Here is an 18527-nt window from a genome sequence, read left to right on the forward strand (position 1 = left end):
ACAAAAGGTCTTCCCCTCCAGCCAACCTCCCAAATTCCGACTTCCAGCCTCCAGAACTGTGAGAAAATCAGTGTGTTAACACCACTACTTGTGGCCTTTCTGTGAAAGGAGCCCAAGATAACCAGATAGAAGGGTTGGGGTGACCATGAAAGAGAAGGGATCAGCACAGAAGCAGTGAGTGCTAGGGAGCATGCATGAAGCTAGGAGTCAGGGTCCTGTGTGGGGACTCCAGCCCCTGTAGCTGGTGTTTCCAGCCCAGTTAAAGGGGGCACCTGGCTGTGGAGTGAGCTGAGACTAAGCTCCCAGGAAGAGCGCTCCCTTTGCCTGCTCAGTGTTCCCTCTCCTGCCTGGGAGACCCTGGTCCACTCACAACACCAGATGCTCGCTCTGTAACCCCACACCACCACATCCACTCACTGCCAGAGTAGACGCTCCCCTAGGATTTCCAAGACCGTGCATCTTTACAGAATCGCACAGCCCCATCTTTCTCCCGCGAAGCAGCTGGTGGGGTTCAAGCTGCAGATGATGAGCCCACACTGCCACCTGGGCTCTGACCTGCAACCCCTGCTTGAGAGCCATCCCTTGTCTTTCTACGTTGAAAAGGAAGACTTTCACTGCAGACGGACTAGGAAATGCACATAAGCAGAAACAATTACCACTCATCCTCCAGGGGCTAACGTTTGATCTTTTATCCCCAAAAAGAGTGTTCTTATATGTAAATATATGTATATGCACATATGATTTCTTCATGTTTTCCCTGGGTGTAGGATGGCACAGAAAAGAGACGGTCTTTCGAAGTCATGTGTGGACCGTGTCCAACCCGAGGGCAGACCTTGCGGTCTGTGCCTGCGCTGACCCCATGAGCCCACTGTCACGGATCCGGAGCCACCCAACTTTACAGAGAGCAACACTCGGCACAGAGGGGAGCCTTTTATTGCTCAAGCCCAGGGGTCTATTTTCCAGCCTTTGAGTCTTAAATGCAACCACGTCGTTGAGACGACTCTGGGCGCTAAGCCTGAGCCAGCGGAAGGGAAGGCCGGCAGACCCGCCGCCTTGAGGCGAAGGGAAGGAAGCGCTCTGCAGGTGGGAATGGGCGCCTCTGCCACCCAAGTTCTCGGGAGAGACCCTGCAGCCGACCAGCAGGTGGCAGCAGAGCACAAGGCAAATCGGAGGGCCAGTTGGCTGGTGTTCTCGCAAAGCCAAGTTGGAAGCATCTGTATTTTTCATAAAATGCATATTATGCAATAAATAAAATATACACTTCATGCATAACTTAATGGCACCTACACCAATTCCCTATCCCACGATTTTGTTCTCACTCTGGAAAATTGGAACCAAGAGCTCTTCACCAAACGTCCTGACAACGTTTTGCAAGAAGAGTACTCGTCTCAGAGTTTGCCTTGAGTCCTGTCCTAAGCCACCATTTCCTCAGTGGGGATATGAAGCAATGTCAGGGTTTACATGAGAAAAGAGATTGAAGCAATGGGCACAACTCTTGGCACACTGTTCCACTGCCATCTAATCATAAGGGTCCTCGAAGACAGAGCAAAACTGCCATTGGAGTTCCCCACTGTGCCCGCGATCAGCCTAGTGCATAACCCATTTTGTCACCAAGGCAAACTGACAGCCATCAAAAGATTGCAGTTCGAACCCCTCAGGACCAGTGGTGAGAGTGGCAATACCGGAGGGTGGAGGGAAGGTGGGGTGGAAAGGGGGAACCGATTATAAGGATCTACATATAACACCCCCCCTGGGGGACAGATAACAGAAAAGGGAGTGAAGGGAGATGTTGGACAGTGTAAGACATGGCAAAATAATAATAATTTACAAATTGTCAAGAGTTCATGAGGGAGGAGGGGCGGGGAGGGAGGAAAATGAGGAGCTGATACCAAGGGCTCAAGTAGAAAGCAAATGTTTTGAGAATGATGATGGCAACAAATGTACAAATGTGGTTGACACAATGGATGGATGGATGGATGGATTGTGATAAGAGTTGTACGAGCCCCCAGTAAAATGATTTTTTTTAAAGACTTCAGTTCTTTTAGCCACCTAAAATTGCATGAAACGGAAGGAATGGTGGATTTATCATCTATAGTACAGAGAGATATGTAAAATACTTAAAAAGAGGTAGAGGCTTTTCAAGCCAGAGTTTTCCTAACTGTCTGTTTACTGCATCAGTGGCACACCGTCCTCCTTGGAGAGTGCCATGGTCCTCTGAGACCGGGCATGACAGCAGAGTGTGATGCAGGAGGGAGGGTCCCTAACTCAATGGGAGAGATGGGGCGTTGGACTGACAGACCAGATTGTGACAGTGAGCTGAAACGACACAAGGACTGCTGTAAGCAACAGGATGGAAGTTCATCAGAGTGCGCACAACTACCTTTAAGTCAGAAACAGAAGAAAGAAGATGCCTAGGGAAATGCAAGTATAAAACAAAAGAATGTAGATTACAGTACGACAATTTACAGTCATGTTTCAAGCTCTTCTGAGAGCTGTCTATAGAACATACAGTCATCAATGTGTCTGAAGGTCTTGGGCAGACTGTCTACGTCTATAGCGTTTCTAATAGTCTTCCACTGGAGAGCTCATGGAAACCACTACCCCTGATGGGGTGCAAAACCCCGAATGACTTCCACCCTCAAAGTTCTCATTCCATAGATACATAATATGGTGATTGACATTGACATTTGACATTGACGAAGGATCGACTCCCACGATATAGTCTGGGATTGAAAAAAGAATACACGCTTCAGTATCGGAGACTCAGGCTCGGCCTCTGCCTATCTCTAACTTCTGTGAGGTCTACTGTATGCTGTGGCACACAGAGTTTCTCATTTCTGGGATTCCGTGTAAATTCAGAACCAATATCTAACAGTCCCTGCAAATTCTCGGTGCTTCTCATCCCCTGAAGCACATTCCATTTGACAAATGACTTCAGAGTTCTGCCGCAAAGGCTTAAGCGAGCCGTTACCTCAGAGGGGACCTGCCTTTCCTTTAGCTCCGTAAAATGAACCTGCTTCGGAAACCTGTTAGTATGTGAGTCTCTGCTATGATTCCTCAAGTTCGCTAACTGATCCGACCCTGCCATAGTCAATTCCGATTCATAGCAGCCCAAAGGGCATAGTAGAACTTGTCCCTAAGGCTTCTGGGGCGGTAAATCTCTACGGGAGGAGAAAGCCTCGTCTTTTTCCTGAGGAATGGCTCATGGATTTGAACGTTGCACTTAGCAGGCCAACGTGTTTCTACTCAGCAGAGCAAAAATTATTCTTCTGTATATGTTATTTTAAAGAATTCTGTTCTATGGTTAAAAGCTACTGGCAGTTGTTTAGCCTGTGAAGTTATCGGGCTATGGAAAAAGAAAGAATGTTCTTTGGGTGAAGGCTTACGGGCGAGTGCTGGATACGATGACGGTCTGAGGACGATTAGCAGTGCCCGACACCTGAGTAGTTTCCTGGGGTCAAAGGAGAGATTTTGCAATTGTGGGAGAGTCTCAAGTGGACATTATAGTGTCCATATCAGTAGATTTTTTTGAATGTTTTCTTTAAATATAATAGAAAAATTTCTTCTTATAAATTTAAGGGAAAAATGGGGGATTGAGCCTTTGATTTCCCTTGGTGCCTCTTGATTGGTCACTCGATTAATGTTCTTCTTTTAGTTAAAATGGGGCCTTTGTTTTTCCAATGTCAGTCCTGAAAACATATCTCCAAGTGTCTTTGCCAAGAGACTCCTAGCTTCTGCCTTTAGCGGGTGGGAATGGTGCATCTAGTTGTTTTATCTATAAGTTTATCAATTTGTTCTGTTTTATTCTTTGTTTAATTACTCTTTTAAATGGTGGAGTGTGGTGCTGGAACCATGGAAAGGGACCGATTGTCCTTCTAGTACCTCCTGTTTATGATTTGAGACCAAATCCAGAAGACAGCTGTTTTATTAAATAATAAAACAACAACAACAAAAATTCCTGTTAAAATCTCCAGAAGACTCCATTCTTCTGTTTGCAGGCACGAGACAGAGCCCTATCTCTTTCTGGTGAATTACATCATCAGTTTTTATTGATGTTCCATCCACTGACATCCAGCATAGCAGTGCGATCACTCTAGTTAGCCGTATCAGGTAGAGTCAGTTCATGGACCACTGGGAGGAAGCAGCCAGTTGAATGAGAAAGGTATAACATAGGGTCAGAGAGAAGTCAGTACAGCAGGAGGAGGTGCGATGCAAGTTGGAGCTACTTTTGTGCACAAGACCCTCAAGCTCTGTTCAAATCTAGTTTCTTAATTCCCATTTGCCCGCAATTTGCTACTTCACTCCCAAGTCTTTGGCTTGGTGGATCAGCATTTTCCTGTTAAAATAGCAATGTTGTGACTTGATTGATGCCTCCTGATTAGACATTCCGTCACTTTGAGAACTTAGTAGCAAGCCAAAGGAGAATAATGATCTGACCAAACGATGGTGTGGCTTTGCTCCAAACCTTCAGAATCATGCTGTGATTCTCTTGCAGAAGCCTGAAGTGGCTCCAAACAGCATGCCTACTTACCTGAGGACCGAGAGCACTCTTGCTTAGATGATGTCAAAGGCCCACACAGCCTCTTGCTCTGATGTTTGCCCCAGGTCAGTCTTGTTGCTCTGGACCCTTCTCAGAAGTGACAACAGCCTTACAGATTACTGAGACCATTACAGAATATATATATATATATATATATATATGATGGCTCCAAAGCTCTGCAACCCACAAGTGGTGTTTCTCTTTCATTATATTGTGGAGTGCAAAATAGAGCAAGTCATCTCTCATTTGAAAGATCAGTAACTGTATTTTTACAACCACTGGCTCTTAGAAATTTCATCCAGATCGTAGGTCTTGATTTCTCATCACCATCTGGTGTGAATACTCATATGTCTTACTAAGGCTATTTCCTGCTCATCAAATTCAACCGATATGAGATCATCAAAGTATTGGTTCAACACGGTGTTTGTTGAAGTGTCGAAATATTCATATTTTTGTTAAACCTGTTTTTATTGTTAGGCTCCTTCAAGTCAGTTCCAACACCCAGTGACTTAAATACAATAGAATGAACCACTCTCCATCTTCACGTCCTCTCTCTAGGACTCCCGTCCATGACTTAGTTTTAGTAAGAGAATGGTTGGCATAAAAGGAGGTCAGGTGTCTGGGAAACGAAATAACATCAAATGAAATTTCAGAAACTACTGACTAATGGGCTTACCTATGTTGGTGTCTCCTTTTTAAACTATGTCCTTTTTGTTCAACATTATATTCAGAAAAAGAATTAAACACCTAAGATGTTAGAATCATTATATAATGAACACTTGGAAACCCATCCCCTACATGTAATAATTGTTTACATTTTGTTGTGTGTTTAAATTATGTATGTTCTTAGTTTTCTGGGGCTGCCATCATAACACACCACAAAATGGGTGCCTTGAAAGGACAGACTACCATCTTCTCACAGCTGTGAAGGGTACAAGTCCAGATTCTGGGCAAAGCTGTGGTTTTTTCTTTCCACTTTTGGGCAAATCCTTCCTTGTCTCTTCCAGTTTATGGGAGGCCTGGGCCTGTTCTCCCCTTTACAAAGCACACAGAACGGATTAGGATCCACCCAACATTGGTATAATCTTATACACATCCCATCTTAAAAGAAACACCTGTATCCATACACGGCCACATTCGCTGTACAGAGGTTAGGACTTCAATATAATTGTGGGGAGGGTGAGAGACATAATTCAAACCATTTGGAATTTGTAGGCATCTTGACACTTAACTTCTAGAACTTTAATAGTTATCACCCATGAAGACATCATCTTATGTAACCATCCTGTTATCTAAGAAGGTTGATAGTAATCCCCAAATATCATCTAATGTCCAGCATATTCAAAAATGCCCAAACATGTGTCTTATAGCTTTTCCCCCTTGATATAATTTCAAATAAAGAGAGTACTCTGTTGCCTACGGTGCACAGGAAAAAGAAAAAACAAAGACTATCTGCTTACATATAATCCCTGCTTCAGATGATATTTGAATTAGGACAATCCCCACTTACAACTATTATATGTGTTATTGTTGGTAGGTGCCAGATAGTTGGCTCCAACCCAGTGCACAATAGAATGAAACACTGCCCTTTCCTGTGCCATCCTCAAAATCGTTCCTATGCCTGAGCCAATGAATGCAGCCACTGTGTCACCCATCTTGGTGAGGGCCTTCCTCTTCTTGGCTGCCCCTCCACTTTACCAAACGTGATGTCCTTTTCCAGGCACTGGTCTCTCCTGGCAATGTGTCCAAAGTACATAAGACGAAGTCTTGACATCTGTGGCAGTTACATAATACCCTGTCAACTTGCGAATGGAGTGTAGCCTGCCAATCAGGCCATAGCCAATGAAGCCTCTGTATGGTCATGGTCTTCTCTTGAGGATTCTGGGAATTCCCTGGAGGTGGAAGACTCTCTCTGCTTCATCTTCTTGCTGACAAGCCACATGGAGCTACGCTGATGGCAGCCAGAGCCTTGGAGCTGCAGGAGCTATGTGGAGACCCACACCAGCGCCGGGATGCTTCCACCACCACTGGATCCACAAGACTTTCATTCCACTGGCCTGTGATCTTCCTGTATTCTGTGTCATTACATGTGTTGTGTGAGTCTGAAGAGGAATTTACAGACTGGTATCATATATATGGACTCATATCAGATTTATGAACTTGATCTGGGCTGGGATGTTTTCTTAGTATGCAATTACTCTTTATATAAAGCTCTTATACGCATATGAGTCTCCCTGGATTTGTTTCTCTAGTTTACCGGACTAACACACCATCCTTGCCCTAAGGAAGTAAGAACTCTGGTCTTACTTCCCCCAATACAGAACTGTTGGTCCTTTTAGCAGTCAATGACACTTTCAGTATTTTCCTCTGGCACCACAATTCAAATGTATCGATTCTTCCAAGGCTTCCTTATATAATGTCCATCTTTCACAAGCATATGATGCAATGGAGAACATCATGGCTTGGATCAGATGCAATTTAATCCTCAAAGTAACCTCCTTTCTCTTCAATACTCTGAAGAGGTCTTGTGCAGCCGATTTACCTAATATATATGTCTTTTGATCTCCTGGTGACTGCTTCCAAAAGTATTTATCATGGATCCAAGCAAGACAAAATCCTTGACAATTTCAACCATTCATCATGATGTTACCTGTTGGTCCAGTTGTAACAATTCTGATCTTCCTTATTTTGAGTGTAGTTCATACTGAAGTCTACAATCCTTGATCTTCATCAGCAAGGTCTTCAAGTCCCCCTCACTTACAGCAAGCAAGGCTGCGTCATCTGCATATTGGAGGTTGTTAATAAGCCTTCCTCCAATTATGATGCCAAACTCTTCTTCATATAATCCACCTTTCGGATGATTTGCTTGGCATATAGATTGGACTAGCATGGTGAGAGGATACAACCTTGACATAAAACTTGTCCGATTTGAAACCATGCAGTATTCCCTTGTGCTGTTCGCACAACTGTTGCTTGATTTATGTACGAGTTCTGAATGAACACAATGAAGTGTCTGGAATTCCCATTCTTCTCAAGGTTACCCATAGTTAATTATGGCCCACACAGTCGACTGCCTTTCCATAGTCAATGAAACACAAGTAAACATCTTTCCGGTATTCTCTGTTTTGAGTCAAGATCCATCTGACATCAGCAACAACATGCCCTGTTCCACATCCTCTTCTGAATCTGGCCCGAATGCCTGGCAGTTCCCCATCAATGCTGTAACTGTTGTTGGATGATCTTAAGCTAAACAATGATATGATTGTGGTAGTTACATAATCTGGTGTCAATTTGGGACTTGAAAGGATTAAGAGTGAAGGGGGGAGTCTAGTCTGTCAATTGGATCACAGCCAATGAGGCGTCTGTGTGGGCATGGCCTTCTTCTAAGAATTCCTGTATTTTCCTCCTTGGAGGCGGGAGACAATTCTTTCTCTCTTCTCACTCCCTTGGAGACGCTCTACTGACAAGAAACATGACACTATGCTGACAGACTCCATGCCCTAGTAACTGGAGAAGTCACATAGACCTACCCTGTTGCAGCCATGGGTGCTGGAGAAGCCATATGAAGACCCCTGTGACTGCTGAGATGCTTACAATGCTACTGCATTCACAAGACTTCCCACCCACTGGCCTCTGATCTTCCTGCATTCGGCATCATTGCGTGAGTTTCATTAGTCTGAAGAGGACTTTATAGATCAGTATTGGACTTATGGGCTAATATAAGACTTTATGTACTTGATCTGGACTGGGCTGGAACATTTTCTCAATATTCAATTGCTATTGTATATAAACCTCTTTCTTATACCCATATGAGTTTCTATGGATTTGTTTCTCTAGTCTACCTAGACTAACACAATAATCTGTAGCTTGAGTATTCTGTTAGGCCACCTTTCTTTGGAATAGGTACAAATATGGATCTCTTCCAGGCAGTTAGCCAAGCAGCTGTCTTCCAAATTCCCTAGCATAGATGAGTGTTACTCCAGTGCTTCATCAGCTTTCTAAGACATTTAAATGAATGCTGACACAATTCCTGGAGCCTTGTTTATGACTGGGCATTCAGTGCAGTTTGAACTTCTTCTTTCAGCACCATTGGTTCTTGTTCATATGCCACCCCCTGAAATGGTGGACTGTCGACTAATTCTTTTGGGTACAATGACTCTGTGTATTCTTTCCATCCTCTGTTGATGCTTCCTGCCTCAGAATATTTCAAAATAGCAATTTAAGACTTGAATTTGTGTACATACATATATATATACAAACTGCACTTATGACTGGTGTGTGTGTGTGTAGTATCAAAAAGAACTAGTTTACATTCAGTCATTTCAAGAAGTATCATGTGGTACTGAATGGGCCAGTGGTACTGAAGGAAGGAGTTCAAGGATCACTGACAGTATTAGGCAAAACAAGGCTCCAGATATTGATGGAATACCAATTGAAATGTTTTAACAAACTGATGAAGCACCAGAAGCTCTCAGTTGTCTATGCCAGGATATTTGGAAGACTGCTAATTGGCCAACTGATGGGAAGAAATCCTTATTTGTACCCATTCCAAAGAAAGGTGACTGAACAGAATGCTTATAGAACAATATCATTGATCTCCTGTGTAAGTAAAATGTTGCTGAAGATCTTCCAACAACAGTTGCAGCAGTACATTGACAGGGAGCTGCCAGAGGTTTAGGGCAGATTCAAAAGAGGACATGGAACAAGGGATATCATTGCTGATGTCAGATGGATCTTGGCTGGAAGCAGAGAGTACTAGAAAGATGTTTACTTGTGTTTTATTGACTATGCCATGACATTCAACCGTGTGGATCATAAAAACTAGGGATAACTTGTTGCTATACAACATTAAGACAAAACTGAGACAAGTCAGCAGAATTCCTACAGAAATTAGAAGAGAACCTTATTGGAAAATCAAGTCAAAACCAGGGAGCAGCTACACTTGAGGAGGCACTTATATTTCAATTGGTGAGTATAGTGGGTAAAAGGGGAAGAGCATTCTCACACCGGGAAAGGATACTAAACAATAACTGTAGGGAATGTAAGGGGAAAATGAAACTCATTTTATGTTCCTGGGTAGACACTTTGAATTCGTTTCTACCCAACCCTCAGTGAACCGTGCCATGGACTGACTCACACAAGGATGAGCTTAGATGCTGGCATTCAGGAAACACGTCATCCCCCCAAGATCATGCTAGAAGGACTCAACATGGAAACCTGAAAGAACTAGGCCCCACCTCAAAACTACCTGTAGCCCTTGGACTTAGGACTGGAACTCGCTGATGGGAGATGAAGCTAAAGATGACCGGCCAAGGCTGTGGAAAGGACGGTCATGGGACCTTTTGTGGGACCCCCGGCTTAGTGTCCAGTGAAAGGGGACCCAGAGCCATCGTAGATTTAGTACCTCAAGGTTCTCCTTGCCTTAATCGGATAGGCAAGTATCTGCTCCTGTAAGAAATGTTACAGGAAAATTTCCCCTAGTACCAGTCCCCTAGTTAATGTAAACAGAGTTCTATTGGGAACTCGCTCTGTACAAAGCGGCATCACATGGTTTTCAGCTCACAGTTGGACTATACTCCCATGCATTCCTCATATCCACAGTACTTTAAACTCTACGGCACTGGATAAATTATTGATGTTACCACCATAATCACCTTATACCTCAGGGGGATAATTAAGAGTTTTTTCCTTCTTTGTGTGTTTTTTCTTTTTCTCCCTTTTCATTTCTATCATTTTTTGTTTGTTTTTGCTTTTTGTGGTTGTTGTTCTTGTTGGTTTGGGTTTTTACTTTTGTCATAATATGACTTCCAAAATAAACCAGAGTTGCATATATCCCATGGACAACCAGGTATATTGTGGGATTCCACTTAAAGTAAGCCCCAATTCAAGAACAGTTAGTTCTTATAACATGGCCCTGCTTAATATGAAGATATCCCTGAAGATAAGATCACTACAGCAAAGTGTAGTGAAGAAAGTAGATGGTGCCCAGCTATCAACTAGAATAGTGTCTGGGGTCTTCAAGGCTTATATTCAAACAAGCAGACACCTAAGTGAGGTGTCAAATAAGCCCACCTGGAAGAAGTACACTAGCCTGTGTGATGCAAAGATGACAATAACAAAATCCAAATATGATGAAGGGAAAAGTGTCAGAGTTTAAATTGTGAGCACCCAATTTATAGATGACTGTGGCGAATGGTGGAAACCGAAAATCCATCTGCACAGCATTGCGTCAGATTAAGCCTCTGGCAAAAACCCTCTGCCCACAGCCAAGGGATGCAAACAGCTTTACTGTCAGATAGAGACTACTGCAACTTGATTATGGTGGGTAAAACTATGGTATAACATGATGCTTGAAAAATATATATATATATATGATGCTTGGCCAGTCGATTTCCCTCTTGAACCAACCTAAATTTGCTCTAAGCTAAATATTTCTCTTTTGTTCCATGACAGAAATTTCTTCTCTGTATTTTTTAATATTGTTGATGGCCTTTTCTTTCTTATACTTTATTTTTATTATTATCTTTACATTATTTTTATGACTTTCTTCTTTCTGGTCCATGTATTATTATTATTATTATTTAAATCAGGTTTCCCAGCTAATGAAACAAGAAAGGAATGGATGAATAGAGACAATACTGAAGGGGTCAAGGGGTGGGGTGGGTAAGGGGGCACTAGAACTGATTGTGATGATGTATATACAGCTCTTTTGAAAAGTGATTTATCAAAGGAAGTGTATTTTTATATCAATAAAAATATTTTTTAAAATAATAATCCAAAATTGACCAATGGCTACCATGGGTGAAGGAGGAAGAGGTTTTGCTTGGGGGTGGGGGTGGGGAGCATCAGTTATATGTTAATGTTATATGTCCTGGAATAATTTGAAAAGGGATATCCATAAAGTATATCAATAATGAATACAGAGTCTAATCACAGAAACATGCACATAGGAGGTGTTGAATTGGAGAATGTTTTGTGTCTAATTTTGTCACAGTGTTAAAAATTACATGAAGAAGACGATGTGCTAAATTTGATTGTGATGATGACTATCCAATTCTTCTTGACAGGACTGAACTATTGAATTGTATGACATGTGGAAGAAGTGCCAATAAAACTGTAATTAAAAAATAAAAGGTTTAAAAGTGTGTAGAAAAAAACAACAAAAAAAGAAAAAAAGAATCCCTTCTGACAAACAACAAGTATGGACAGCCTTGAGAAGAAAGGGAAGTCCCTAAAAATCCATTGTGCTCATGCAGACCGTGTACATGGGTCAAGAGGCAGTCCTGGGACTTGTTAGGTGCCATCGAGTCATTTCCAACACTTAACGACTCCATGCACAACGGAAAGAAACTCCTCCAGCTCCTGCACCATCCTCACAACCTTCCCTATGCGCGAACCCATTGTGGCAGCCACTGTCTCAATCCATCTTGTTGAGGGCCTTCCTCTATTTCACTTTATCAAACATGATGTCCTTCTCCAGGGACTGGTCTGCCTGGCAATATGTCAAAAGGAGGTAAAACGCTATATTGCCATCCTTGCTTCTAAGGAGGACTCTGACCCTGCTTCTCCCGATACAGAACTATTCGTCCTTTTAGCAGTCCGTGGTACTTTCAATATTTTTCTCCAGCACAATTCAAAAGCATCGATTCTTCCAAGGTCTTCTTTATTCAACTTTCACATGCATGTGACGCAATGGAATTTATGTGCATATATTTATAGGCTTAGTATTAAGGTAGAAGATGGACATTGGGCCTTCACTCAAGTACTTCCTCAATGCAAGAATACATTGTTCTATTAAACTGGCATTCTATGATGCTCATCTTCCTGACACAATCACTGAAGACAAAAGTGGGTGCATAAGCAAATGTGGTGAAGACAGCTGATGGAGCCCTGCTATCAAAAGATATAGCATCTAGGGTATTAAAGACTTGAAGGTCAAGCGGCCATCTAGCTCAGAAGCAACAAAGCCCATATGGAAGAAGCACACCAGCCTGTGTGATCACAAGGTGCCCAAGGAATCAGTTATCAGGCATCAAAAAACAAAAAATCATATCATTGTGTGCTCACCTCCCTGATATGATTGCTGAAGACAAATGTGTGCATAAGCAAATGTGGTGAAAAAGGCTGATGGTGCCTGGCTATCAAAAGATAGTGCCTGGGGTCTTAAAGGCTTGAAGGTAAACAAGTGGCCATCTAGCTCAAAAGCAACAAAGTCCACATGGAAGAACCACACCAGCCTGTGTGATCACGAGATGAGGTATAAAGCATCAAAGAACAAAAAATTACATCGTTGTGAATGAGGGGGAGTGTGGGGTTGGGACCCAAAGCCCATCTAGAGGCAACTGGACATCCCCTTAAAGAAGGGTTGTGGGGAGGAGAGGAGCCAGTCAGGGGACAGTGTAGCAACAATGAAACATACAACTTTCCTCTAGTTCCTAAATGCTTCCTGCCCCCTCCCCCCACTATCATGATCCCAATTCTACCTCACAAATCTGGCTAGACCAGAAGATGTGCACTAGTACAGATAGGAACTGGAAACACAGGGAATCCAGGATGGATGATCCCTTCAGGACCAGTGGTGAGAGTGGCAATACTGGGAGGGTGGAAGGAGGGTGGGGTAGAAAGGGGGAACCGATTACATATAACCTCCTCCCTGGGGGATGGACAACAGAAAAGTGGGTGAAGGGAGATGTCAGACAGTGTAAGGTATGACAAAATAATTTATAAATTATCAAGGGTTCATGAAGGAGGGGGAGTGGGGAGGGAGGGGGGAAAATGAGGAGCTGATGCCAGGGGCTTACGTTGAGAGCAAATGTTTTGAGACTGATGAGGGTAATGAATGTACAATTGTGCTTTATACGATTGATGTATGGATGGATTATGATAAGAGTTGTATGAGACCCCAATAAAATGATTAAGAATAAATAAATAAAGAGTACTGTCTTCCAAGAAAAAAAAAAGAAAATACCATGGCTTGGATTAAGTGCACCTTAGTCCTCAAAGTAACTGCCTTGTTCTTCCATGCTCTGAAGAGGTCTTGTGTAGCAGATTTACTTAATGTAGTGTATCTTTTGATCTCTTGACTGCTGCCTCCATGAGAATTGATTGTGGATCCAAGCAAGACAAAATCTTTGACAACTTCCATTTTTTTCTCCATTCATCATGATGTTACTTGTTGGTCTAGTTTGGAGAATATTGGTCTTCTTTACATTGAATCGCAATCCACACTGAAGACTGAAATCTTTTATTCTCATCAGCAAATGCCTCAAGTTCTCATCACGTTCACTAAGCAAGGTGGTGTCATATGTATATTGAAGCTTGCTTATAAGCCTTGCTCCAGTCCTGATGCTGTACGTCCATCTCACACATTCAATTGCTACATGGTCTGAATCTTTTCCTATAAGAAGAATGATTTTGTGTGTGTGTGTGTGTGTTTGTGTGTGTGTGTGCGTCTTTTGACTGAAAAATATCTCTCTCATAAACCAGGCTGCTACATTCCACACCTCTAGTAATTCCTATGTGCCATCCTTCTTGTTCTACACATAATGGTACGTGCTCTAGATGTTAGTGGGGGGTGGTTTCTCCGCCCAGTCTGCATGACCAGAGTACATACGGCAAATAGCTGTATACCAAACAATTCTGGGTACCTATTGCTGAAATAACTGAAAGGGGGAATTATGGAATTCAACACAATTTGTCAGAAGGACCCTAAGGAGGCAGTCATTTCTCACCCCAAGTGCCCTCAACCGCGGCTGAACACCTCCCAGCCCAGAAAGAATGACCCCCGTCTCCGCACTGCTCCTCCACTTCACCAATGCTGCATTTCCTTTCTCACCAGCGTCATTTGTTAACTCTGAGTCAGTCCTGGCTCTGATGTTCTGACAGCGGTGCTGGGATTGCAAGACAATTGATCATGTTCTACATAGGTGATGTCCCATAAACAGTTACAGTCTCAGAAGCTCACAGGGCAGTCCTACCCTGCCCTATAGGGTCGCTATAGGTGGGATAGCGGGATAGTGGGTTGCAAATTATATCCCCAGTTCCTTGGAAGAAAGATGTGGCTCTCTTTCTTCTTCTTGAATCATTTTACTGGGGGCTCGTACTACTCTTATCACAATCCATCCATACGTCTATTGTGTCAAGCCCTTTTGTACATTTGTTTCCCTCATCATTCTCAAAACATTTACTTTCTCCTTCAGCCCTGGTATCAACTCCTCATTGTGGCTTTCTATTCCTGCATGAAACTCCTTTCTCAGAGGTTGAACTCCCTCTTGTGGCCGCCGCACATTGACTGTACAGGAGCCCTGTTTCCAAAGCTTGTTAAGGACAGCTTCTGGAGAGCTCTTGAACTTGACATTGAAATTAGCCCAGCAGAATATCCAAGAGTGTTGAGTCAAAAAGGAAAAAACAAAACAAAGCACCTGATAGTGAAACACACTCCCTAGGTTCGAGCCTATTCTGTCTTTAGCATTAAGATTGATATGTTCAGTACAGAGGATATTGATAAAGAAACGTGGTCCCTGCCATCTGGAATGGAAAGATGCCTCTGACATTATTGAGCAGACCAAGCTTCTCACGGACCGTGAAGGGAATCGCATCCCAGAGAGAGGAAGGATCTACGAAGGTCACAAAACGAAGATGAGGAAAAACTAGATTGAAAATATGGAACCTGTCTGGGAATCTTCAAATGGAAAATATTTTCTCTAAGCTAAAGAGATTTTCAGGGAGGTTTTAAGGGGCACCTCAAGAAAACAATTTGCAACAGCATCCAATGCCCCCATTCTTTTGTATTTTGTCCAATTGTGAGAAGTTAGAATCATTCTTTTGCATCATACACCATGACATTTTTTGGTAAAATCTAAATTCAACCAGGCTAGCTAAAACTGCTTGTGTGGCATTAAGTTTGCTTTCTCTGTAGCTTATCTCAAATCCAGCGCTGTGCATGTTCTTCTGTTACTGTCTGGTGTCTGGTATGCAGTGTCAGGAGTTTGTAACTATGTGAACTACATACACTCATTATTTCTAAAAGAAAATAAATATAAGAGGCCTTCAAAAAGCTCACATAGTATATACCAGTGGTTCTCAACCTTCCTAATGCAGCGACCCTTTCATACAGTTCCTCATGTGGTGGTGACACCCCAACTATAAAATTATTTTCATTGCTACTTCATAACAGTAATTCTGCTACTGTTATGAATCAGGCGACCCGTGTGAAATGGCCGTTCCACCCCCAAAGGGGTCGTGACCCACAGATTGAGAACTGCTGGTATATACTCAATAGGCTTTCGCTTGTTTTGATTAAGAATTTGGGTTACTCTCTAAGGCTGTGAGCTTACCTCGCCTGTCATCAGTCTTTCACTTCAGTAGGCCTGGTTTTCTAAAGCCAGAAACAGTGGACCAGCCATCTGTGAAGAGGGGGACCCTCATGGGTTTGTCTGCAGAAGTCCATTGCTAAGCCTTTTCCCACAGTCTGTTTCTCATCGGGAAGCTCTGTTGAAAGCATTCCCCATGGGCAACCCTGTTAGTGTGTAAAATACTGGCAGCATCGTTTCCAGTGTAAGAGACACACCACAGTACAACAAACTGGTAGAAATGCGGTACTCTCTTCAATGACCCTATGTGCCTGTGAAAATTGGATAATGAAAAAGAAAGACAGGAAAAGAATGGAAGCTTTTGATTGTGCTATGGGGTAAGAATATTGAACAACTCTCTTATTGCCCAAATGAAGAGAGAAGGAAAAAATCAGTCCTAGAAGAAATGCACACAAGGTATTCCTTAGAAGAAGAAAAATGATATTGGTAGTCCTGTGCTTCACATCTGTCATCAGGAAATGTCGATTTTTGGAAAGGACATCATGTTTAATTAACAAAAAGGAAGGAAACCTCACTAGGATGGTATGACAAAACAACCCCAGCAACGAACTCAAACACACCACCTACCAGAGAGACAGGTCTGAGCAACATTTCTCCACGTCACATACAGTCATCTCCAGAGCTACCTTGATGGCAATTAACAATATAACAAAAATATTTTTTTGGAAATAGAAACTACAGGTTGGCAGTAGAGAGAGGCTTGCACTTTAATATTTATCTGAACTATTTGAATGTTTACTGTGTACATTTGTTTCATTTACATATTAAAAAACAAGAAAGGTATCTGAATACTAGCTCAAAGAGTAGTAAGAACCCAAGTTAGGAAAAACCTAAGTGATAAAATATACTTTCACAAAACACTGTAAATTAAAGGTTTATTACAGAACTAGAGTCAAACTAGAGAGCTCTTTATTGAGATGAAAAATCTTACTACAATACCAGAAAGAAGTAATTGTGGGATGACCCCTTGAGTAAGTGTCAGAGGGTAACAGAAGGACACACTTCTATCTCAAATATGTTCAACCTCCTTCCAGATGAAGGGCATTATTCTTGCAGGGATTTTGTAGACAGTCAAAGGCTAACAATGGATGAAATTTTATATTAGGTACATATGCCACAAAGAATATTTCTTTATATGCTCAAATACGGGCTGAAAGTGGTGACTATATAATGGATAAAACAACTTAATTTCTTAATTCTATTCAGATGTTCCTTTCTTAAAATCCTGTTATTATTTAGATTCATAATGATAAAAAAGAAAATATTCAAATCACAACTTTCTCTATGAGTTAGAAGAAATAATAGAGAACAGGTAATTAAATTTCAGAGAAAAATCAGTGATACATCTGGAAATTTATACCTATTACATGTATTACTATACTAACTGTGCCTAAAAAGAATGGGTAAAGTGCAATCCAAATACTTCACAACAGGTTTAATAAGTACAATAGCTACAATATATGCATCATATGTCAATATAAAATTATCTTCCAAATTATTTCTCAATTCCACATTTCTTGAATGAACATATAATTAAAAATATCCTATCAAGGACCCTCATGGAATTGAATTTAAGGTTAGACACCTTAAACGTGTTGGGAAAATAGGCATCTGCAGCAGCTTTCCAAAATATTGATTGATAAATTTTGTATAAAAATAATGCAGCCGATAGAAAATCCTTTAAAATAATCTCTTAATACTCTTAGAGACATAGGTAACAATATTTCAGTTCCAACAGGGATTTTTAAAAATTTTTTTCACTGTGTGAATCCATCTCTTTGAGGGCCCTCCTCTTTTCATTGCCCTTCTGCTTTCCCAAGCATGATGTCCTTCCTTTTTCCTTTTAAATCATTTTATTGGGGGCTAGTACATGGATTTTTATCTTCATTTGTACCCCCAGCATTTTGCCCAGATGCAGAAATGATGGACCAATTTAAACCAGTTGTTCAATAAAGAGTCGATTCACTGGCATACCTAGTTTCCATCTAGTTCTTTACTTTTTGTTTGTAATTACAATTATTTTGTCCCTCAACTCCCCTCCATTTGATAATAAAATGATAGCTGTTCCTATACCTCTTGTGAACAATAAGTAGTTCATCTTAGAATGAGAACAGAGAGCTCCTATGCTTATTGTTAAGCAAGCTTAAATTTGCTTTCTTCCTCCTGCTAAACTTAGCAAGTGATTTATATCAAAATCTATTTAACATTGAAGCCACAATTCAAATTATGGCTTTCTAACTTTCTTCATGGAGATTTAGAGAAACGTATTAGTAGCCTGTGCTGCTAATTCCAGATTTACTATCCATTTAAAATATAAAGATTTCCCCTCCTTCTCCCTCTCCTGCATTTCCTTTTAATGATAATTAAAGGGATAATACCAGCTTTGTATCTCACAGTTGTGAGATACAGACTGTGTTTTCTCAATCCTATATGCGTATTTTAGAAGACTTTGTTAAAGTAACTATCAAGATGACTCTTGGGAGATAAAAAGAACAACTTGCTATTAAAGACTACAGTAAATTATGGGATATAAAAAGACTTTCCCCTAGCTTTGTCTCCCCCAATGGTATACCAAACATGAGAGGCTGTTTGCCAGCACATGGTGGGAGGTCCGA

Source organism: Echinops telfairi, unplaced genomic scaffold, assembly GCF_000313985.2.
Source record: "Echinops telfairi isolate 266 unplaced genomic scaffold, ASM31398v2 ScPeMD7_443;HRSCAF=831, whole genome shotgun sequence".
In the NCBI taxonomy this organism is placed as follows: Eukaryota; Metazoa; Chordata; class Mammalia; order Afrosoricida; family Tenrecidae; genus Echinops; species Echinops telfairi.